Below are 24,232 nucleotides of genomic sequence, written 5' to 3'. Positions count from 1 at the left end.
AGATGAGAATTAGTCCTCTTAATCCCTCCCCTGGACACCCTCAGTGGAGGGTTTTTCAGTCTGTGTCTCAAGGGCGGTACTGGGTCAGTTGTGCCATCAGAAATTTTATCTGGTTAATTGTCTGAATTGCAGCACGATAGTGCTATCAAGAGACCACATGCCCTACACCCCCACATCTAGCAGGTTTAGAAAGCCTTAGAATGTCCTTAGTTACTAAGCACTAGATCAGCATTTAAATTAGCCAAATGGGGTTTGGTGAGAAAATTGCAGAATTGAATTTTCAAGTGAGCATGTGGTACTCCCCATTTTCTCTAAGGGAGGAAAACTGTTTTGCAAATAAAGGAAGGAGACAGATATAAAAGGTTTAGCTGAACTCTGCCTCAAGAAGAATTTTTATACCCTTGGTTATCATTTTAGCACCGAACTTTTGAACCACTTAACAACATAGAAGCCTTTCAATTTGAAATCCTGTGACATTCAATTTGAAACTTGGCCAGTGTAATCTCCTCAGCATTTTTATCATGTCTTTATTCTTTATCTCTGCAGTACTTGAATGTATAGGTAGATGTTGATTAAGGATGTGTCTGAGGCATGGTATGGTGATAAGTTTTGGAAGATTAGGTAATATGCCAGTGTTGAAGAAATTCCCTCTATCCCTTGGGGTTCTTCTAGCTGGTCTAAAAATCAAATTGATGATACCGATGATTGTAGGGAAAATGGAAGTTCGTGGCCAGGATTCTCACCTGATCCTCATCTCACCCACTGTGTACATGTGATGACATGTAATACTGAGCCTGCTGTGCAGGCCCGTACTTGTGTACCCATTGGCAGTAAGTCATTACAGTCAGTATTGCTGTAAAAAGAAGTTTCCAGGGACTAAGGGTGGAGCCTGAAGAAGAAGACCAGAGAGCAAGAGAGGGGAGAGCGGGAGCCGGAGGCAAGGGCAGAGGCTGAGCTGGAGGCAGAGACGGTGGCGGACAGGATTCCAGTGTTCGGCCTGCTGCTGTGAGATTAAAGCTTGGTGTGAACCTCTTACACCTGCAAGGTTCTGTTGTGGTTATTCGGTCTCATGGAATCGGAGTGAACTTGCCCAGGGCTGAAGCCCCCAGGTGAGACTATGAGTAACAGGGCAAAAAAACACAAAGTTTAATTACCTGTGTATAGGGAATCCATAGGCACAGATTCCAAAGACAGTCAGGGAGAATGAGAATGAGGTCTGTATGTCATCCTGAACCAAGGAGGAGAGGGTAGGCGTCTGAGCCTTCAAAGGAAAAGGGAAGCAATTCACAGGACTGCGAAAAAATAACTGTTTGGTAAACAAATGTTTGGCTGGGCCACACAGAAACAGTGGGGAACTGTAAGATATTTTGCCCCATCCCTCGCTGCCTGCCGCGCCTAGTGCACATTACAGTGTGCTTATCTATGGGGGTGGCTCTCCTTCTGGAGCCGGTCCTCCGTCTGAATTCTTTTAGGCAGTTGTCGGGGAGGTCAGAGTTTCTTTCTGAGTCTTTTGGAACTTGACTGTCATCAGCTCACATGTCATAATGGCACATTTTGGGTTGGCCTGCCCTTGGCCATTGTGGTTATAGGAGAGGGAGACTCTTGAAGGCTCTTTATGTGGGAAAGGTAGCCCCCAGTACACGTGTCCTGTCATCGCATAGTTAGAATGGGATCAGGCACCCACCCCAAGACCTGCAGCTCTTCACTGGTCCCGGGGTTCCCATGACTGCTTTAAGTAGTCTGGAGTCACCCTCTGGGTCTGTGGAGGAGCGTGCTTTCCCTGAATCAATGGGCTGTGGAGGCCTAGGGAGCCCCAGCTTGGGAACAGCCTTTGGGCAGTAACAGTAACGGTGTGTGCTGGACTCCCGGGTCTGTCCCAAACAGATTCTCTGCATGTAACGTGCATCTTCAGCTCATAGGCCAAATTCTTCGCGTGTAGACCCCCACCTCTCACTCTTCTTTGAAAACTACAAAATATTGGAAAGTGCTGTGCATAGTAGCCAGTCGGTAAATGTTTGATAAACGAATGTAAATGATAAAGTCCACCTGCACTCTTCATGACAGGAGGGCCTGCTTCTCCCTGGTTCTGTCACTCTCCCTGGCTCTTCTGAGAGGTTCTGGAAGCCCTAGTGTAAGTAAGTCCAATGTATTGAGTGGCATATGGGTTATGTATGCTGCTGTGATGAAAGATTAATAGCCAGTGTCCTGGACCTGTCCAGGCAGAAGGCCCCCCCTAATTGGTCCATTTCTAGGCATTGGCCTTGACCACCTATCCAATGGGTACAAGGTAGTGGTGGGTATACGTGGAACTCTTACTATATTATTTTTATATTATAAAATAGGGTCCATAGAGACATTCCACTCAGGTCTGGACACTATAAGAATGAGCAATGGCTTTATCATCTGGGTTTTTTCTTCTACCCTTTTGACTATGGGTCTGGAGAGAAGGTTTGATCCTTCAGAAAAATATAGAAGGTACATCTCCTGTCAGATCCCTGGGAGTTAAGAATCAGAATGATCCAGGTTGTTAATGTATGCTTGAAAACTTGTGCTGCTCCCCACTAAGTTTTCTCTGTGTCACAGTATAGTAAGACAGCTGTTCATCTGCTCAGTGACTTGCTCATCCTCAGACATGACCTAATACCAAGAACTGAATCGTGTCCTTTGCTGCCCTGCAAATAGACCTTGAAGCCTGAACCCCCAGTGTGACTGTGTCTGGCAGGTAGGGTCTTCAAGAGGCAGTCAAGTGTAAATGAGGTAATGAGGATGGGGCCCTAATCTGATAGTACTGTAGCCTTACAGAAAGGAAAGAGAGACAGAGCCCTCTCCCTCCCTCTCCAGCCTGTGAAAACACAATGAGAAGGCACTGCCTGCAAGCCGGAGACAGTCCCCACCTGGCACCCTGATCTTGGGCTTCCAGCCTCTAGAACTGCGAGGAAATAAATCTTATGGTTTAAACCACCTCATCTATGGCAGTTTCTTACGGCAGCCCAAGCTGATTAAGACTCTAAGCCTATTATATTAGCTCCTGCATGTTTCACAAGAGTTTACGCTTATTTTTTATATCTTGAGAAGCAGGAGAAATGGTTTTGAGCCAAATGATGTTTTCAGGTTAGCATGCCAAGACCCTGAAGGTCCCGGGGGTGCATGGCTGCAGGTCTGCCTGTGGCCCATAGCAATTAAGGTGACCATCTGTGAGATGACAGGGAATGTGCCTCCCGTGGTGACAATCTCCTGTTTTGCAAAAAAAAAAAAAGCTTATTTCTGCCCTCCTTTCTTAACAAATCACCAACAAACAACCACAACACGCAAACCAAGCCCTAGGTGGATTTGTCGAGGGTTTCTTGAGCTTGATTTCTGGTGGCGTTAATGAGTTTTCTGGCAGTGTAATTTCCTATGCAGCTTCCGGGGATTGACTTCCAGTTTATGCTGCTTTTTCGAGGACTTTCCCTCCATCCCTTTTTCCTCCCTCTTCCCCTCTTCCTTTTCATGGTGGCCATAAGCTTTTGTTCTCTTGGTGGGGGTTGGGGTGGGGGTGGGGGGGCTTTTGTGAGAGAGGTGGCCTGTAGGAGGGGGCCCCTGTCCTGTCTTCTCAGGAGCCAGCGGGCGTGCCTCAGGCTTATTCCACCTGCAGCGGGTCCTGCAGGTGGAATAAGCGAGTCTTTGGGGGTAGCCTCCTGAGTAGTCACCATGCTGCCTCCCTTCTCTCCCCTCCCCCCAAGCTGGTGTCGCTTTGAGACATAAGCACCCGCCAGAGTGTTAGGGAGCGGCCGCCTTAGATCTGCCGGCTGTGAGCTGGAGCCTTGTGAGGTGGTGTCACCTCTTCCATCCAGCAGCAGGACCCAGAGGGGTAAACGCTCTGGAACTGGTGAATGAAAAGGGCTCAGAACACTGCAGTGTAGAGTCTGGGTCTTACCTTTTCCTCCTCTTCGGTCTGCGGTCTCCTGTCATTCCTGTTGCCACAAAGGGAGAAAGTCAGATCTGAACCAGAGCTAAGAGTTGAAGAGATTTGTAGCCAGGTGGTATGATAATTTTTAGTATTCTTGTGTTTGGGTTCTGATTCTCACCCTGTACACATACCCCCAAATTTCATGCCTTCTTCGGCTTTTCCTGTTGCCCGCCTAGGCCCGTGAAATTATATCAGGAGAAATGAGTTTTTCACTGCCTGGCTTACATTTTTATTTGCCCACAATGAGTAACTATTCTCAAGGTCATATATATGCTGCCTCAAAAGATACTCACTTTCCTCCGATGGAAAGTCAGCACTCAGATTGATGACTTTGGGGGGAGAATGTTATGGAAGAAAAGTGTAACATCTTTTCTCACATATACTTTGGGCTTTGCCTGAATTAATCAATGAGTTCTTGTTTCACTTTTGCAATTTGAATTGAGTTTTGTAGATGAATCACAGTGCCATGCAGTACAGGAGCTTACTGTGTGCTAAATCATAATTGTAAATTGTTAATTTTTTGGCAGTGATAGGTGTGAGCAGCTAGGCAGACTGTAGATTGCATTACGTGAGTGAAACAGCTTGAGGAAACGAAAGCTGTAGAAGTGTGTAAGTTCTGGTAGCGTTTTCAGACCCCTTGGCTGTTAAGACATCTGTAACACTTGGCATACTTTACCAGCAGCTGTTTGACTGTGCATCCTGTCTTCAGTCACCCCAGGACCATGGCTTCCCATGTCCTTGCAGATCTTGGAGCAGAAGGGCCAGTCAGGTGGGCTCTTCAGAGGGACAGGTGCAATCAGGTGTCATGTGACTCCCTGTGACCACCATCTTCTTTCTCGTCTGAGAGCAGTGCACTCCCTCATCCCTCAGCACCCTGGCCCCTTTTCTCTGTCACTCACTGTCTGCAGCCAGCTGAGTGGACACTGGACTGTCCTTACGTCACATATGCCCATCTCTGTTGGCTAAGATAATCCCAGCAAATGACCTCATTATGAAAAAGTATAAGAAGAGAGGTGGAAATACAGCCACATGGAGGAAAAGGAAATCGTAACTCGTTTGGAAATGAAATTAAACACAGTGGAGATCAGTGTCCTTAAAACCATGGAAGGAATCTTCCGCTTGCCCCCAGTCTCTATTTACATTTCCCTTGATGACACCAGAATTTCATTCTCTTAAAAAGAATAAGAAATGTGTATAACTGTGCCTTTTATAGTTCCTTAAAAATCAGTATTGCAAGATTATCAAATCTTGCTATAGCTAATATGGACTGTTTAACCCACATTATGTTTCAGATTCCAATTATCTCCTTTTCAGTGGCTTGTGTACTAAAATGCAATGCCAGCTTGTAGTTCTGGCTTAGGAGAGAAATACATGACATAGTTCAGGGAGAAAACAACTAACTCCTTTAGGGAATATGAAGTGTTCTCCTGGTAAAATGACAATTTCTTGTACTGAATTGAGGGAGGAAATGGAAGCAAAAGGGACTACTGTTATGTTTCTATGCCTTTTTAAATTCCATTATGATGAGTTTTTCCCCCTTGTTTTTTATAAATTAAAGTATCATTAATACACAATCTTATGTTGGTTTCAGATGTACATCACAGTGGTTCAACAGTCCCTGTGATTAACTTTTATTGTGATTGCAAATTATCATGCCATTTTCTCCCTCCCCCCACCCACCCGCCCCCATCCCTCCCCCTTGGTGACCACTAGTCACTTCTCAGTGTCTATGAGTCGACTGCCGGTTTTGTTCCTTCTGTTTTGGTTTGTCTTTATATTCCAAAAAAAGGTAAAATCATATGGCATTTGTTTTCCTCCACCTGGCCTATTTCAATGAACATAATACCCTCTAGATCCATTCATGTTATTGCAAATGGATCGCGTTATTTGTTTTTTGGGTATTGAGGCACGTGAGCTCTTTATATATTTTGGATGTTAACTCCTTATTGGATAAGTCATTTATGAATATATTCTTTTTATGACTGAAGAATATTCCATTGTGTGTGTGTGTGTATGTGTATATATATATATATATATATATAAAATATCACATCGTCTTATTCCATTCATCTATTGATGGACACTTAAGTTGCTTCCATATCTTGACTATTGCAAATAGTGCAGTGATAAACATAGGGTTGCATTTATCTTTTCCGATCAGGGATTTTGTTTTCTTTGGGTAAATTCCTAGGAGTGGAATTACTGGGTCAAATGGTATTTCTACTTCCAAGATTTTTAAGGAACCGCCATACCGCTTTCCACAGCGGTTGCACCAATTTACATTCCCACCAACAGTGTGGGAGGGTTCCTGTTTCTCTGCATCCTTGCCAGCATTTGTTGTTTCTTTCTTTTGGATGTTGGCCATCTTAACTGGTCTGAGGTGATATCTCATTGTGGTTTTAATTTGTGTTTCCCTGATAGTCAGTGATGTGGAGCTGCTTTTCATGTGCCTGTTGATCATCTGAATTTCTTTGGAGAAATGTTTGTTCAGATCCTCCACCCATTTTTTAATCGCATTATTTGTTTTTTGGGTGTTGAGGCATGTGAAGTCTCTATGTATTTTGGATGTTAACCCCTTATCGGGTAAGTCATTTATGAATATATTCTCCCATATTGTAGGATGTCTTTTTATTCTACTGATGGTGTCCTTTGCTGTACAGAAGTTTTTTAGTTTGATGTAGTCCCATTCATTCATTTTTACTTTTGTTTCCCATGCCTGAGGAGACATGTTCAGGAAAAAGTTGCTCATGTTTATATTCAAAAGATATTTGCCTATGTTTTCTTTTAAGAGTTTTATGGTTTATGACTTACATTCAGTTCTCTGATCCATTTCAAGTTTACTTTTGTATATGGGGTTAGATAATAATCCAGTTTCATTCTCTTACATGTAGCTGTACAGTTTTGCCAATATCAGTTTGTTGTAGAGGCTGTCATTTCCCCATTGTATATTAATGGCTCCTTTATCATACATTAATTGACCGTATATGCTGGGGGCTCTCTCTCTTCTCTTCCATTGCTCTATGGGTATGATGAGTTTTTAAAGTGAAAGTCTTTATTTAGAATGGGATCTTACATAGAAATTCCCATGAGGAAATACCCACGTGGTATAGCTACTTTGCTGTGAGATTGGTGGTGAGTGGAGATACCCACCACCTTGGGGAGCAGATGGCACACAGTGACTTAGCTGAAGCAGAAACCTTTCCTGAACATCGGAATGCCCACCTCACAGAAGCAAGCTTTTTGTTTATATCCTTTTAGAACACAGTTGCTTCAAGAAACAATTGGTAGAACATAAGATGGAACTCCCACTGTCTTTATTATTATTTTCTATTTTTAGGTAATTTGGTGGTTGTGATGAGTAAAGTTTTTCAAAATCCGAGGGATTGTTTGGAGTGGTATGGTTAAATGATGGTGCTTCTAGGGTCAGCACTATGAAGCTAATGTTCTCTTTTTCCTCTTGAGCATCTTGGTACAGAGTAGATGTCAGCTTAAGCTGTCCCTCGATGCAGGAATTAGCGTGATGTCTCTCTAGGGTCCTGCCGTGGAGGCTGATAGAGCAGTGTGAACTGCTGTGTGCATGTGGGCATGTGAATTATCAATGGTGATGATCATAGTCATTTCCTGATGGAATGTTACAGGAATTCGATGAGATCTTATTATCAGTGTTCATCTCAGTGCCTGACACATAGGCGGTACTCAGGTACTTTGACCTGCCTGGGTCATCTCTATGTGTAGATATGAAGTATGTTGAGAAAGCCCGAAGAGCATTTGTTGTTATGCTAATGTTAGTCTTCCAAAATGATGTAAATGATGGCAGATATGTTTATTTATGTGGTGGGAACATAATTTACAAAGGTCATCCATTAATAACTTATTCAAGCATGGCTTCTCCAGATGTAGCTAACTTAATAATCATTGAGGCAGGTTTGGGGCTGGTATCTTCTAGGATTCTCTCTGAGAAAGTCCTAAAATCAGCCAGTTGGCAGTGTGGGGCCAGGTCACCGGGCATTTGTAAGGTGGGAAGCCCAGGTGGCCTGATTTTCACAGGACACCCCAGAGGTTTGCCCGCCAGAGGAAGTCAGGAGAGGAGAGGAAGAAAGGAAATATGAATGTAAGTTGTGTTAATTTCTAGTTCTACTATAACAAACTGCCACATATTTAATAGCTAAAAACAACACAAAATTTTCATCTTACACTTCTGCAGGCTAGAAGTCTGACAACAGGGTTCAGTGGGCTGAAATCAAAGTGTCAGCAAGCCTCTGTTTATTCCTGGAGACTCTAGAGGAGAATCCACTCTTTCTTATTTTTCCAGCTTCTGGTGCTGCCTGCATGCCTTAGCTTATGGCCACCTTCCTGCATCTTCAGGGCCAGGAACATCGTATCTCTTTGGCCCTGCTTCCAGGGTCATATCCTCCTCTTCTACTTTTAAGGATCCTTGTGGTTCCATTGGCCCACCCAGATAGTCTAGGATAATCTCCAGTTTTAAGATCAGCCAATGAGCAGCCTTCACTCCCCTTTGCCATGTAACCTGACATAGTCGCCGTCTCTGGGCTGTTGCTCTGCCCACCACAGCAGGCGAGTTAGTTGGTATTCACTGAATACATGTGATATCCCACTGGGACCCATATCTGGCTTGACACAGAGCAAGTCGTTAAGTTGCTCCCTTTGAGGAAAGGAGTCAGCTCAGCAGGATGCATTACTGGGAGAAAAGTAACCGGCTTTGCTTTTTGTGCACTGTGAAACTTGTTCAAGCTTGCTTTTCTTAGTCTGTCGCCGTCCTCACAACATGTATGTATTCTTACAAAGTTTTTTACAACAGTGGGGTTTCATTGTAATGTGGCTTTTTAATTCTTAATTTGACCATTTTACCTGAACTATTTTCTCAAGTCAGTGTTATATAGAGAATTTTTTGCTTCCTTTTAACACAGCTGCAAAGTCCTCAACTCTATGAATGTAATGTGATTCACGGACTCATGTACTTTATTTAGCCAGACCCAATGAGAGACATTTCAGTTGTCCAGTTTTTCTTTACAACTGGTGCTCCACACGTTTTGACACATATGCAAATACATCTTATCTAGGGAAACTGTCTGGCAGTGGAATTAAAATGGAATTTGGTGAACACGTGCGAATTTAAAATTTTGTTAAGATTTACCAAATTGCTGTCTAATATTGAGTCAGATTTATATACTCTCACAGCAGTGTGTGAGGGCTGCTATTATCCTGTGCTTTTGCCACTAGGAATGAGTTTATATATTCCTATTAGTTGTTTTTTTTGTAAGAAAGATGGTGTTTTACTTCCTGTTTTTATAATCATGAAGTTGAAAATATGTTTCACATATTTATTAGCTATTTGTATTTCTCTTATTTGTAATGTTTTGTTCATAGCCTTTGTATATTCTGTTCATTAGGACTTTCTAATTAATGTTTTGTGAAAATTCTTTTTATATTAAGCCAATTAGTTCTTTGGAATATGGGGCAAGTATTTTGTCTACTTCTTGGGTGCGCCTGTAGAGGTAAGTAGTCCAGTTAACGGTTTGAGTCACCACTGGAAAATGTTTTTCTGTGAAGGATCCCTTAGCTTGAATAAGTGTGAGAGGTCAGACTCCCCTTCCATCCTTTCATTAACACAGTGTCATCCCTTTATAACTTAGCATCAGTCTCAGTGAGGCTGTGTTCTAGGAGCTCCCACTGGGGTAAGGCAGCGTGTTGCTCTGTGTTGATGTTGGCAGGCACAGCCATCTATGATGGTTCTGGTTTGGACCCTCTGTCTCCATCTGGGGTCTGATTTGCTGGGGTTTAAGGCAGTTTTATGCAGGATACTTATCAAGGGGAAGAAAAAATGCAATACATTTATTTCTCAAAAGTGAAGCACTTAAAGTCAGAAGTTACACTGAAAAAGAAAAATTCCAAAGGCATTGGATGGCATGATAAAGTATCCAATTAAATATCAATTTCAAATAAAGTATCACATACCATGGGCTATTTTTAAACTGGAACTAGGGTGTATGTCTCTGATCATGCTGAGTGAATGCTCTAAAGACTTACTGTTCAGGAGTAGAACATTTGTCTAAATGTCTATCCAAGTGGCAGAAAATCTAGCTTTGAGAGTCAGCATAGGGCTCTGTTATGCTGGAGAAATGGAAAGTCCATGAATCAGAGTGCTCTAAAAAAAACAAAAACAAGAACAGTATTTAGGAGAGTGGAGAGTAGGTCTGTCCTGACCTTAAAACTCACTGTCTTCTTTTTGTGCTAAATAGAAGAGCCCCACAGTTCTGATCGTTAATAGTGCTCAGCACCCAGTGTTCACATTACCCTGGGATGATTACAGCTGCCTCACAGATTTCCCCTTGAAGTTTCCATTGAATGAAGCCTTTGAGAGTGGGGCAAAGCAGAGAAGGATAATGTGACAATTTTTAAAGCAGAAGACATGGTAAGCCTCACGTGGGTTTTATGGCAGTGGAATAATGTGAAGAAAATGTGAATGGTTGCAATTACCCTCTTAGACCCTAAGTATTGATTCACATTTGAATAAAAGTTCAGGGAACCCTTCTTGTAATACTCTTTTGTTAACAGTGGGTAGAAGAAAAGACATGCACAACACAAGTTAAAATGCAGAGAAAATGCCTGCTATTTGATCTGAAAGGTATTGAGTGGAATTTAGAGATTGTGGCCGTAATAGAGCCTTATTCATGCTTCCTCATTGTAGAGTGAAGAGTTATGGTGGTTTTGTTTTTGCTGTATTTTTTTTTTCTACCAAGTCCTAGTGCCTGTTTTTCCCAGGTGTTTTTCCCTTGGTTTGTTACATTTATAGTAATCAGAACATAAAAGACTTACACCAGAACCCTTCTTAAAAAAAAATGGCATGTCTAAAATTGCCTGATCTTTTTGTTGTTTCTAAAATTCTGAGCTCTTAAGTTCCTTGTGGTCCTAAATCATTGCATCTTATGAGTGTCGGGTGATAATAATGGAAAAACCCTGCCTCTTGAAGTGAAATGGTACAGATTTGCCTGATTTTGATCCTGAGAGCCTGGGATGCAAGCTGAACATACTGGCATGTGCCTGGTTACAGGAAGCTCTTGCAGGCATGTTCGTAGCCTGGAGAACGTTGTCTGCAGGAGAGTTGTCGATGCACTTTTTCTTTTCCATTGTTCACGATGCATCCCTTTTTGCCTGCAAAAAATGGTACATGCTTCTTGCTTTCAGTGATTTGCAAATCAGAACTGTTCTGTGGTTTGCAATGGCCCTGGTTATCAGCGTACCTTTCCAAAATCTCCATTGGATAGAATCTGTGGGGATTTTCACGTGAGAGCTGTAAATGATTAAAATGGGCAGATAAATTCCAAGTCAGAGCTGAATGACTGCCCCCTGTGGCCACGTGTGATGAAATTATACTTGCTCTCTTCCAAGTTTACAGGCTTTCCAATTCTGTTGTAGGGCCATCAAGTGAAAATTTCTAGAACCTAGTCTAATGTTGAGAAATACAATTTCCTTCTTCAACTTGTGCCTAGACAAGTTTTTGAGAAAAGTTGTCCATCTGTCCATGTTTGGATCTCCCTAAGGCAGTGTCTTGTCTACACTGGCCACTCGGGACTGGGTTTGGAGAATCAGAGAGTCTGGCATACTTCCCGCTAGTCTTCCCTGGGGGTCTGGCCTCTCATACACCTGCTGGTTTTCTCTGCTGTTTCTTGCAGCCGCTGTGGCCTCTGATCATTATAGAGGGTGCTCTGCAAATGTACTGTGCGTGAGAATCACCTGGAGGGCTTGATAAAACACAGGATTTGTAGGGGTAAGGGGAGGAAACGGAAGTTGTTTTAGTGGGCATCCAGTTTCGAGATGAAAAAGTTTTAAAAATCAACAATGTGAATATAGTTAACACTAAATAACTGTACACTTAAAAATACTTAAGATGGTTACAAAATTTATGGGGATCTAAAGTGATACATTTGCTATAACTCATGAAACTATACATTAAGGTCTGTACATTGCAACATATGTAAGTTATACTTCAGTTAAAAAATAAAAGCCAAATATCAAACATGCACAAGACTTTGCATTTCTGTCAAGTTCCCAGTGATGCTGAGGCTGCAGGTCCGAGGACCGTATGCGAAGTAGCCCTGAATCAGAGCTTCCCCCTGCTGTCCCTTTGCATACCCACATTGTTTTGTGTCTTTTTTCCTGTCCTACCAAGAGTTTAAGCCCATAAATTGTGCATAATTTGTGGAAAAAGCAAGGCAGTCTAGCAATTTGTAGATCAAGTGTAGGGTTTGAAAGGATTACTAACGTGGTGCCATCGACTTTAGTTCCATTATGTTTACTTTTTGAATAAAGGCATTTACCATCTGCAGAGTCAGAAGAAATCCATCACCCAGCACAAAGCATAAATCAGTAATAATTTAAACTGTAGATGTAGAAGGCCGGAATTCTATTCTTGGTGTGCATCACTGGTATGATAGAAGCAAATCACAGGTTAGTGGAGTTCTTTAAGTTTTTTGGTACAGAATCATTTGATTATTATTGGTTACCCCAGATAGATCATTGCTTCATCGTTTCATTTCTGAGGTGAAGGTGTTTATAAAATCGATCATTTTTGTGCTGTGGTAGGAAATGTCGGTTTTCAAAATGATCTGATCTCACGGAGCTTTATATTAGCAAGAAGTTAAGAAGAGGTAGGCATGGAGTAACCTGGGCACACCAGGGGAAGCTTATAGGTGGGGTTTGGAGGAGGGATTGCTCCTGCCCTGGGGCTTTGGCTCTAGGGCTGTTTGTGTAGAGAAATAAAAGTGGTGGAAGGTGTAGAAATGAACCAGGAAGACATTAAAGGATAGAACAGTCTTGTGCAGTAGAACCTGCTGTGATGATGGAAAGGTTTTCTTTCTATGCTGACCAATATGGTAGCCGCTAGCCTTGTGTGGCTACTCAGTACTTAAAATGTGGAACTGAATTAAAAATTTTTATATAGCCTTAATTTAGGTAGTTATGAGTGGCTGGTGCTGCCCCAGGAGGCAGGGCAAGTCTGGTGAGTGGTGGGGTTTCTCAGGAATAGCGTGTGCCAGGAAGTTTGGGAAGGGGAAGGACAGTGGGAGAAAGGGGTCAGGTTGGGAAGAGCCTTACATGCTGGGCCGAGGGAGTAGATAGTTGTCTTTGGCCTACTGGGATGGCATGTGAAGACTTTCAAACAGAGTAGAGTGTGTTTAGGGAAGAACATTCTGGTGGTGCAACGGGACAAGGTGTAAGAGGAGGACTCTGGAGCAGAAAGACCATCTGGGAGGTGTGAGGATCATAGAGTGACACGCTTAAGGCCTAGTGTGTGGCAGCAGAGGTGAGGAAAGGAAGGGCTGCACAGACTGGGTGGGTGTCTGTATGTTGGGGTCCTGGGGGGTGGTGATGGTGGCGAACCTGCAGGCTTCAAGCCTGGCTGACTAGGTAGCTGGTGAGCAAACAGGGAGGTCAGGGTGCTGGTGGGGCCTGAGGTTGGTGTGGATGTGGGAGGGTGGGAGCAGAGGCTCCATAGCTTTTGTCCGGGCTGAATGCTCCCTGCCTGTCTCCATCCTCCGAGCTGGTGCGTAGTGCCCAGGCTTTACCAGCGATCCTGGGCCCTATGGTAGCTCACTATCTGACCCCACAGGTGGGGACCCGCTTAAACCACTGTCTGCCCAGCAAGACTGCCGTTTCCCGGGGGGCTGTCCGTGTCCTCTGTGAGTCCAAGGCAGGCAGAAACTGACATGATTGTCCTGGATGAAGGAAAGGGAGGGGACATGGCCATATCTCTCGCACCTCCCTGGCACCTGGTGGTCTCCCCATGCAGGCCCATCGCTGCAGGTCTCTTCCAGGAAGGTTCTCGGTGCCCCATTGCCCCTGCCTGGAGACATAGCATTGCTGAATTAACTTGGGGCCTGGAGTTCATTCTTCAGCCTCAGAAACCATCAGTGGTTCCTCATTTCCTAGGGGAAAGCCGAGTGTTGACTTCATTTACTCATTCTACTAATATGTCCTGATGGGTGCTGTGGGGAGTGGTACCAGTTTAGGGGATGGTTAGGAGGCTTCTCTGGTCAGCTGATATGGAGTGAAATGAGGGAGTGAGGAAGAGGAGCGGGAATGGCAGGTGCAGAGGCCCTGAGGCAGTCGTGTCCTCCCTGTGCTGGTGGCTGGTGGCTGGTTGGAGATGAGGAGGGCAAACGAGGGAGGGAGTCTGGTGGGAAGGAAGATGGAGGGATGTGGCAGGATGAAACTGAGCTCGGGGGCTGCGAGAAGGACTTTGGAATGTATTCTGAGTGAGGTGGAGAAGGTTTTGAGCATAGGAGGTTTGTGATCCGCTTTATGCCTTGAGATGCTTCTGGCCTCTGTGAGGAGACACAGACTGTAGGAGAGCTGGTGTGGGAAGCTGTGCCAGGAATTCAGTGACAGGACGGTGACTGTGCCCCGGTGGCAGAGGCTATGGGAAGGACGTGGTCTGCAGGGTCTGCTGATGGATGTGATATGGGGTAGGGCATGGGCAGGAGAGTGGAGGTGGGGCTGGGGCCAAGGTGTTGGCTGGGCCACTGGAAAAACAAAGTTGTCATTTACTGGGAGGATCCCATTTTGGGGATGAATTGGGAGGTCTGTTTTGGACACAGGAAGTTTGGTATGCCTGTTAGGTAGTGTGGTAGGTACTTCTCTATTGCTGCTATAACAAATTATCACAGACTTACTGGTTTAAAACAATGCACATCATTAGCTTTCCGTTCTGAAGGTCAAAGTCCCACACAGGTCTCACTGGGCTAAAATCAAGGTGTGGGCAGGCTGCGTGCCTTCTGGGGGTCCTGGGGGAGAACCTGTTTCCTTGGCTTTCTAGCTTTTAGTTGGGTTCCAGCTTTCTTAGGCTCATGGCCCCCTCGCTCCGTCCTCAGAGCCATCCACCCTGCATCCCTCAGACCATATGCCCCCAGGCACCCTGCCTCCTAACCGCAGCCAGGATGGAGTCTCTCATTTCATGATTCATGCGGTGATGCTGGCTCCATCTGGGTAGTGTAGGATACACTCCCGGCTCAAGGCTTGAGCACATCTGGGAGGCCTCTTTGTCATGTCAAGTGACATTCCAGGGTCCAGGGAGTAGGACTCAGCCGTCTCTGGGAATCTGTCCTTCTGCCACGTGGAGAGAAGGCATGTCGGCAGTTGAGTTGAACATGCAAAGCTGGAGTTCAGGGCAGAAGGCTGAACTTGGGATAGAAATTTAGGTCATCAGTGTCTACGTGGTTTCTGATGGGCTCTCGGGAGTGAGTCTTGTAATAGGTCAGAGCCACATCCAGCCCAGCCTCATCCAGGCTCCCCTGACCGCCCCAGGCCACGGCCTTCCTCCTGGTCTTGCTCTTTGACTTTGCATCATGTGTCATTTTATTTATTAAAATTTTTAAAAATAACATCTTTATTGAGATATAATTCACATGACACAGTTCATCCATTTAGTGTACGATTCCGTGGAGCATACATGCTCACAGAGGTGCCCCACCTGTGAATGCTGTGCCATCACTCATCACAGTCAAGTTTAGAATGTTTTCATTGCCCCCCAAAAAAACCTGTCTACCCTTTAACTGCCTCCCCCATTCTACCCATCCAGCCCCCTGCCAACCGCTTCTGTCTGATGTCTCATGTAAATGGAATCATGTAATACGTGGTCTCTGTGACCGACTGCCTAATTTTAACTTTGGATTTTGTCCTTGCGTGCCCAAGTTTCCCCCATTGTATAGTTTTATTCATTCATTTAAAAAATTTTTTTGAGTACCTGTTAGAAAAACCAGCCTTTATGTTGGGATTCTAGAAATGAGGACCCGAGTTAGACAGAATCCCAGTCACCGATCCTCGCAGTCGGGATAAGCTGATAACCACATGGCCACCACCCTCCACTCTTCAGCCCCTGGCTGATAATACCGAATCATCACTGCACTCTTTATCCTGGACCCAGAGGTGCCTTCCACGTCCATGTCCCCCAGAGCCCTAAGTTGCCAGTCCAGATAATCAGTATACCTCTACCAAAAGACATTTGACATTCCTGGTCCAACAGGAAATCAGATGTGCAGTTGCAAAATACAACCTGGTAAGTGCCAAATTGGGTGCAATGCAGAGCGCTTAGGGATTCCTTGTGAGGACAGGGGCGTCAGCGCTTAGGTTTAACTGAGTCTTGAAGGATGAGTTGGAACTTACAAGTTCCACCCAGCTGTGGGGAGCATGTCTCCAGCATCCTGACCCCTCAGTACCCACCAGGTGCTCACCACGGGGGCTCAGCTCAGGTGGTGGTGACGCCCTCAGGCCTGGTGCCTGCTTGCATCAGTCCACCCTAAGGGCGATCGTTATGATTTAAACCATTGCTTTTCCTCTTACCAGAGGCTGTGGAGGCTAGACTGGGTCTCAGAGTTTCTTTCCCCCCTTTTCTGGGCCTTCTGGGTAACCTGGGCAGCTGTGCATGGCAGGCCCACTGCTCCTGCCCTCCAGGGCCCAGCTGGGCTTCTGTGGCCAAGATGGCGTGTTCTCTCCAGCTGCTTTCTGCACTGTTCTGGCTACTTTGTGTTTGTCTTGTGTCATTCCCAGGTCTGCATGTGACCCTTGACTGAGAATTTTCTTCGAATTATCTATGACTCCCATCCTGGAGCAGCCCCAGATCCAGGATGCAGTGCCCCCTTGTGGCGGGGCTGTGGACTCTTGGGGGGCCTGGACCTTTGCACCCCCAGAGCCCTCCGTGTCCTCACTACGGGGAGGGCTCGCTCACTGCAAGGGATGCTGCACAAGAGGAAGGGGGAGCACTGGTGGGAGGGCTTGGGTGCACAGCAGTGGCTTCCGGATCAGCACACCCACGGGGACCACCAGTAACATGGTGGGAAAGCCACCGGCCTCGTGGGAGCTGCAGCTGTTTACTAAACAGGGTTCCTTTGTGCCCGACACTGGCTCAGGGCTTTGCACAGTTTGTCTTCTCAGGCCTCTTGGCAGCCCTCTGTGGTGTCGGCGGCACCATGTCCATCTCCTAGGTGAGGAGACTGAGGATGACAGGGGGAAGGCAGTGGGCTCAGGATTTACAGCCAGGGCGATCTCTCTGCAGCCAAAGCTCAGAGCTCTTCCTGTATGCTTCGCTGCCTCCTAAAGCTGGGGTGACTACGTTCTCTGTTCTTGTGGCCTCTTGCCTTTTCTTCTTTTATCCCAGTGCCCACGAGCTACCTGAGAGCTTGGAAAGGGGACCTGTGCTGCCTGAGCAACATCAGAACCAGGGCCGTGGTGACCGTGCTCCGCTTCCAGGAAGTCTTGCTGGTCCTTGGCCGGGCTGTTAACTCAGGAATGGATGTGGTTGAAGAGCTAGGCTTTTGCTAAATGAGGTGATGTCGTAAGGCACCTGACATGGCGCTTGGCCCTTGGCCTGGTCCGTCGCGTTTTTGCCCTTCCTCCTATTCCAGTGGCAGGCTGATGCTAACAGAATGTCCCCTTATTCCTGGTGGCAGGTTGATGCTGACGGAATGTCCCCTTATTCATGGTGGCAGACTGATGCTAACGGAATGTATAGGCATGGCGTGAGGCCTCTCCTGCATGCGGGCAGCCAATGTTCTCATGGGGCTGCTTCAGAAGCCCTGACTGCAGAACAATGGCCTCCCTCTTGGTTTGCTGCTGTTTTTTCCTTTTCCCTTTTTGGGTTTACTTTGGTTGATAATTTCTTTCCTTTTGGCTGTTGAGTAAGAATGGTTCCCAAGCAGCTGTGTGGGAATTAGAAAAGGGCCAGTACTGTTCCCTACGAATGCTTCCCTCGGTGTTTCCCAAGGCACGCCTGTGAGTGCCCCTTGGTCCCGGCTGGCTGACGACGAATGCCCCCTGCTCTCTCCCCTTCCCAGAAGCGACTTCCCTCTGTGTTCCAGAGTGTGTTTTATTGAAAATTAACCTTTCTGCAGGTCGGCCCCTTTGCTCAGGAAGAGCGTCTGTCCTTCCAGGCTGTGAGAGCCAGGTGTGGTAAATGTGTGTGTATGTGTGGTTAGAGCAAGAGAGCCGGCGTGTCCCCTGGGAGGCGGCAGAGCACCCCGATGTCAGTCACAGCCATGCGGCATCTCCAAAACGGCAGCTGGGGCCAGCCTGCTCTGGACATGCTTGTGCTTGAACCTGCTGAAGATAAGAGCCGACTTCTCCACCAGGTTCCCCCCCAACCGTGGCCACATTGTACCTACCTCCAAATGGCACCATAATGTCCCCAATTCTAGTGGTGGCCTTCAAGGGACAGTTGGCCTCCTGGCTTTGGATGTGGCTCCACACAGAGGACAGTACCGGTGAGAAGCCTTCAGCAGGCACCCTGCACCAGGCCTCCGGCGTCAGCTGAACCGGACACCGCAGACACCATCGAGGCATGTGCACATCAGGCTGTTTGGCATGACTTACAAGCAGAAGGCAGCGTCCATCCATTCGACAGAGACACCATCTCCCCAGTGAAGGTGGCCTCCTTTTGGGGAATTAGAGACAGGCACAAGAGACACTCTTCCAGAGGACAAATCCCACCTGTGCCGAGTGTGGAACGGACAGTAGGTCATTGGGAGCCGCCACTTTACGTTCATGTGACAAAATTTTATGTTTGGGTGTGTCCTCTGGGGAGATAATTTTCCCAATCATGTGATAGTGAGTGCCTTGTACTTGACAGTCATGAGATAAAAGTTTCATTTGGGGGAATGAGGGACAAGAATGCCAAGTGAAATTTGCTGGAGGGCTGGCCCTCTTTGCCACACTGGGCTGTGTTGCTGTGACTGTGTACAGGGTGGGCCTGGATCTCCGAATGCAGCTATAGGCCAGTGTTCCTGACTGTGGGCTGTTAGACGTGGCTTCCTAGGATATAAAATACTGCTGATGTGGAGATACATTATAAGGATCAAATAATGATTGTGATTAATTACTTAAATATGCTGTAAAAACTGAAAAAAAATGACTAGAGTTAAAAGGGACTAAGTCCTTAGTTTTAAGGATTCCATAAATATCAACAACAGTAACTCTGTAATCATTAGAACAAAAAAAATTGGTTCTGTAGTTGCCCACTGGATGCTGGCACCTCTTAGACTCTCAGACCCCCTGTTTTTCTCCCAGTATTCACAGCATTCCTTTGTTTGTCCTGCTGTCGGTCTTCCATTTACCTACTCATCTGGCCCCCTAAGTGTTACCCATGTTTCTGCTTCACATTTCTATTTTTTCTAGAACCTCTCAATTTCTGGCAACTTCTGTTGACTCTGTTCCCTAGTGAACCAAAGCATATGTGCCCCGGTGGCCACTGTTGCATGTTCTTGCATGTTCTGTGTAGTGAGTTGCGTAGGAGGACACGTTATTCCGGGTTTTCCCTTGGCCCTGCTACTGTCTGTCCTGACTTTTCTCTCCCTTGAGGATATCTGAGGGTGGTGCTTTGGGTCTTCTACCGCACTGCCCACCTTTCTGTGAGCCTCAGAATACCAGATACTCTTTTTGACGTGGCTGGGTTTCCCCATTATCCCATAAAGGTGGTATCCGTCATTCCATATGAAGGTTCTTTGGTATGGCTCAGTTCACCCTGGACCTCCGTGCCAAGGTAGCAGCGTATGGGGAGAGATGCCAGGCTTTATGATTGAGCCACAATATGCTCGCTGTTGGAAGAGAATTTGATGCGCATTCTCCAGGGGACTTTGTGTTCTGTCCTTGGTCAGATAGATTTCCAGGGTAGTTGTAGATTGTTTGACCTCAGTGAGTTACGTTTTCCTGTTGAAGATACTGTCTGCGTGAGATTACTTATTCCAGGGTGCTTGCTTACTGGGGCAAAAGGTAGCTGTAGGAGTCCATCTTAGTCCTTGCTAGAATGGACCTCTCAGACCTGCATGTCTGACTTAAGGCCTTGCTCCCTGTCCAGCAGTGAAAGGTCATCTTTAAAGGTTGGGTGATGCAACTGCATAGGCTCTCTCACAATGCTCAAATCTAAGGGGTCAGCCCTTTGAGTTTAGACTTAGGTGATTAGGCATTTATAAATTAAAAGATCATTAGTAGATCAAACTGCTTCTATTGGTCCCAGCTCTCTTGAGGGTCAGGTCTTAAGAAAGAAGGAGAGATCCTGGTTAAGGAAAGGACAGGTTGGGTGGCCAGGCACTAAGAAGGGGAGATGAGAATGAGGTGCTGGGAGGGGAGCAGGTGTGGGGGCCTGGGGTACAAGGAGGCCTGGACAGGGAGGGGAACCAGAGGCAAATGTTTCTTTCATGGTTTTTCCTGGAATCAACCCAAACTGTAGTTAAATTATGTATGTGTATTGAATAAAGTAGATTGGAATTTCAGTCCTGCCTGGAATTTGCATTTGTATTGAAGAGTTAAGATTTTTGTTAAAAAGAAGAGATGAGAGCCACGCTCACTGTTTCTCCTACACTGATCGGAGTGGACCTGAACCCTTGGGCAGACCTGAACCCACATAAATCCAATAGCCATGGTTTTGCTTCTTGCTTTGGCCCTCAGCCACAGTCTCATGGATGAGATGAGGTCACAGGCACCTGCAGAGGCACCTGCAGAGGCCATGGCTCTGTGATCAGACGTTCCCACCCAGACCACCCCTCTCTCTCACCTGATCTCAGATCCTTTGGTTCTTGAGAGGCTGAGGCCAGACCAGGGATAGATACCCTTGTAAGAATGCAAGGAGAACATGGACCTTCTCTGCAGAAAGATGCCCAGAACTAGAATTGTTATATAAAATGTCAAGGGCAGGGGTAGACCTCTTTAGGAGTGTCCAGAGGGCCCAGATGAAGAACCCCTCTTCTGGGGCACAGATCACTGTTGAGCCACCAAGGGGTGTCCCTAAACCCAGCCTGCCATGAAGCATTTTCCTGCCTGTCAGTTTTACTTGCCTTTCCCCCTTTTTGCTAATAGACAACACGAGTCACTTGATTTTTGTAGCACCTTATGCCTTAAGGTACACATATGGTAGAAATAGGGAGTCATAATTTTTGTGTTTGTGGAAAGCTTTGCTCTTCCAAAGTCTGCTTCTCTTTAAAGCATATTCCAATTCCATTTTCTTGTCAACTTTGCATACATTTTTATGGCTCATGTGCAGAGATCTCTGGGGGGTGGGGGATTGGAAGAGTCCTTTTGCTTTATGAATTTTCTTGGCATTCTAAGCCATTTCTCATATTTGGTTTTCTTCTGAGATGGTGAGACACTGTCCTGCAACCTTTGCTCACCTCAAGACAGTTGTCATTGCTTTACAGGTAGAAATCCAGAGAGATTAGAGGGAGTGGGCAGGCAGGGCTACCAAGGAGGGGAGCAGAACTTTGAGGGGGAGAAGGTGGGTGGTCACATGGGCCTGCTTAGGGAAAATAGACTTAGATTCAGTGACCATTGTTGATGTTTTGGATTTCCACCAAAGTAGCAGAACCCACAAACCTTTGACCCTAAAAGGGAAGGTTTTTCTGCCTTTGAAACGCCATCAAAGCCTAGTTCCTTAAGTCCACATTTCTTGCAGAGCCAGCTAACAAGTGCTTTGTGGTTGCTGACCAGTCTGTTTAGTTGCCGGTTGACCTCTTCCACACCCAGTTGACCTGTTGAATACTCCCACCTTTCTCTCCACTTGTCCCATTTTGGACCCACACCAGAGGGTGGTCTCACCTTTCTGCCAAGGACTGAGATCCAGGGTGGGCAGAATTGCGGGTGTTCCTCTAAGATGTTCATTAACAATGTGATGAATTACACCAGCTTTTTTTTTTAATCTTGGTTATTTATTTGAGGTTGGATAGGAGAATTTTTTGCTAATCATACTGTAAGAGAAAGGGCAAGTGCACAGATGGGAGACAGAAATACTGCTAGATCTTTGTGCTTACTGCACATCTTGCTCAGGGCCTGAGCCAATGAGGGGGACGTGTGTTAGGCTCCCCATGACCTGAGTTCCCTTGGCAGGATGTCAGAGCCACCAGTGAGCCTGGAGTGAGCCAGCTTCTGGGGTCTGTACATCAGCCTTAATTCTCTCTGCCTCAGCCCATGTCTCAGGGAGGCATTAGCAGACACAGAGGAAATGTGATGTTGATTAAAGTGGGAAGAGCTAGAGAGGTTCGTGTCCTCATTAATGTGTGTACTTAGTGTCATGTGGCAGGATCTTACCAGAGGCTTCCTGGCTACTGGAAATCGGACAAGCTGGGTTTAATTTTCTAGTAAGGCAGACAGCAGGAGGCGTGGTCCCGGGCGGTCTGTAAATGAGTGTGGCAATGAGTGGGAAGGATGGAGATTTATTTCCCCCTGTGCTGCCTTGCAGGCAAATGGGAAATCACATTTTCAGAGGAAAGAGTCATTCTTTGCTTCATAAAGGTTATGGCAGCCTCACTTGAGCTATTGATTTGTTGAGTTTGCAGTGAGTACTTTGTGAGGACAACTAATTTCAAGCAGGAATAATTGCACTAAAATTGTAGATACTTTTCCTGTTGAGATTTTTAAGGACTTGGCTCGCTGCTCCCACCCGCTGGGTGCACGATGGGAGTGTGAGTTGTTTTTGATTGTCCTTTTTCCTCTCAAAGCAAGATGCCCAGGACACTGCCCTGTCCTCTGCCCCCAGCTGCCCCTGGGTCAAGGGGAAGTCTGCTTCTACTGATTACTGCCCACCAGGTCCCTGCAAACAGCTGCACCTTTGCTGTTGAGGGGAGAATCGTGTCCCAGCTGTCTGATGTCAGTGGCGTCCCACCGGGAAATGCAAGCTCACAGTGAAAGGAGACAGCCACCTGCCTTCTCGTCAAAATCAGAGGAGGGAGAAGGAGAGTCAGGCGTGCAGGCGGGTAGGGAGGGGCCCTGCTATTCCTTGCATCTGCCATTCAAGCCCATAACTGCTGTGGCCCTGTGCCCAGCAGATGGGTGTCCAGGAGGAGAGGCAGGGTAGCCCCCTGGGCTCTGACTGTAAGTGCTAGGCTCCTCCACTGCCTCCCCACCTTCCCAGGGCAGGATCAAGGCCACCATGCCTCCACCCTCATCTGTGTATACTTCAGTGAGACAGGATCGGGGTCACAGGGGCAGGGGTGCTCAGTTATTTCAGTATGTTCTAGCAAAGCAACTTTCTGGTGATGTCAAATAACATACATACAGTGAAGCTAGAGAACCAGGCACATGATGGAGAAAACTTGATGTTAGGCTCGGGGAAAGCCCTGTGGGTTTCAGAATTGGGTTATTCAGAGATAATTTGAGATGTTTATGGAAAATGTCTATTTCAATGGAGATTTAAAAAAATGCCTACCACAGAGGGGAGGAGCACCATATTCCCTCCCTGGAGTGTTGGTAAAGAATGCCAGCAACATTAGTATATTAGACCAGACAATTACAACCACCTTGCTCATTCAAATAACCTTTGCATGTTGCAGGTGCCTTCAGATAAAATTAGATGATTCTGTCTAATGAGGTTTATAAATCATGAGTTTTTGCATGGATAGATGGGCAAGTCTCTATTTTTGTGTATTTAATATCTTTGAGCTGCATTTCTGTACATTGAATCCATTATATATGACCTGCCATTGATAATTAGAAACAATTGTATTATGTTTGTGCTGCCTGCTTTGGCTTCCATATAAACAAGTACCATATGGACAAAGATAATTGTGGAATAGTGAATAAGGTTACTTCTTTGAACAGAATTCTGGGACAACTTTAAATTACATCCAGAGTCCTTGATAGTTGAATATTGGAAAATTTTTTGCTTAGTAATCTCCCGTGCACTACTTTTTTTTTATTAACTTGCCCATTAAACTATGTAATTTGAAAAATTGTGAGTCAAGCAAGCTTGCATCAAAGAAAGCAGGCTCTGTTGGCCAACACTAATCTCAGCATTATTATAAAACTTGTTTCTTCTTAAATTTTCATTTTTGTCTCCCTCCCTAAATTAATGCGAACTCTGGGCCCTTTTTAACACTTGCTAAAGTAATATTAATCAATGTGAGTAGAAATAAATCATCTCAAAGGAAATTTTCCCATAAAGTCAATTTCAGCCAGTCCCAGGGGTATCTGATGTTTGCTTATTAACAGGAAAATTTACATTAAATATAAAATGTCCTGGATTGTGCAGTTTAATAGGGAAATATTGTTTGGGAGTAGCCAAGATAAGGGGGCTCATACCGTATATTATAATTTCTTGAAGATGAGGAAGCTTGTTGTCAGAGGAAGTCCTTAGGCCAGAAGTCCACTCGGAGGGAATTGTGGGGAGAATGTAGGGCATGCATAGTGGCTAAGGCACCCCTACAAGGCCTGCACCCTGAAAGAGACATCGTCTGCCTGTGCCAATGGGACTGGTTTATGAACTCTTCCCAGGGTGGGACTGGTTGTTGC

The 24,232-nt window shown here is 45.8% G+C and overlaps 1 protein-coding gene across 5 annotated transcripts in view; it reads left to right on the top strand.

Moving 5' to 3' along the window:
• Window positions 1–24,232, top strand: part of OSBPL10 (oxysterol binding protein like 10) — a 297,293-nt gene that overhangs the window by 241,662 nt on the left and 31,399 nt on the right. The gene's annotated exons all lie outside the window — the stretch shown is intronic.

Source organism: Manis javanica, chromosome 15 (genome assembly GCF_040802235.1).
Source record: "Manis javanica isolate MJ-LG chromosome 15, MJ_LKY, whole genome shotgun sequence".
Taxonomy (NCBI): domain Eukaryota; kingdom Metazoa; phylum Chordata; class Mammalia; order Pholidota; family Manidae; genus Manis; species Manis javanica.
This window is presented reverse-complemented; position numbering and strand designations above follow the sequence as displayed.